We start from the raw sequence: 255 nt of genomic DNA, 5'->3' as shown, positions 1-255 counted from the left end.
CTTAGAAGGTCATTTCAAGGTCAAATGTTAAAACATCCTGTGGTTGTTATTTGATTGCATTTTCTAATACATAGAATAATTGTCGTTAATGTACTTTTATGAGGAATATTCAACCACAACGTGACAACGACCTTGAAAATATTGACCTTCAAAAGGTTGTCCTTACTTTTAGCGTTACCCAGAAACAACGACGTGGACGTAGTAAGTTCTGTTTCCTTTGGGGTGCTTTTTTACCGTGAGTCCCTTTGCCTCTCA

The sequence above is a fragment of the Trachymyrmex cornetzi genome, unplaced genomic scaffold (assembly GCF_001594075.2).
Source record: "Trachymyrmex cornetzi isolate Tcor2-1 unplaced genomic scaffold, Tcor1.1 scaffold185, whole genome shotgun sequence".
NCBI lineage: Eukaryota > Metazoa > Arthropoda > Insecta > Hymenoptera > Formicidae > Trachymyrmex > Trachymyrmex cornetzi.
The sequence above is the reverse complement of the archived record's forward strand: the minus strand, read 5'-3'. Positions refer to the sequence as shown.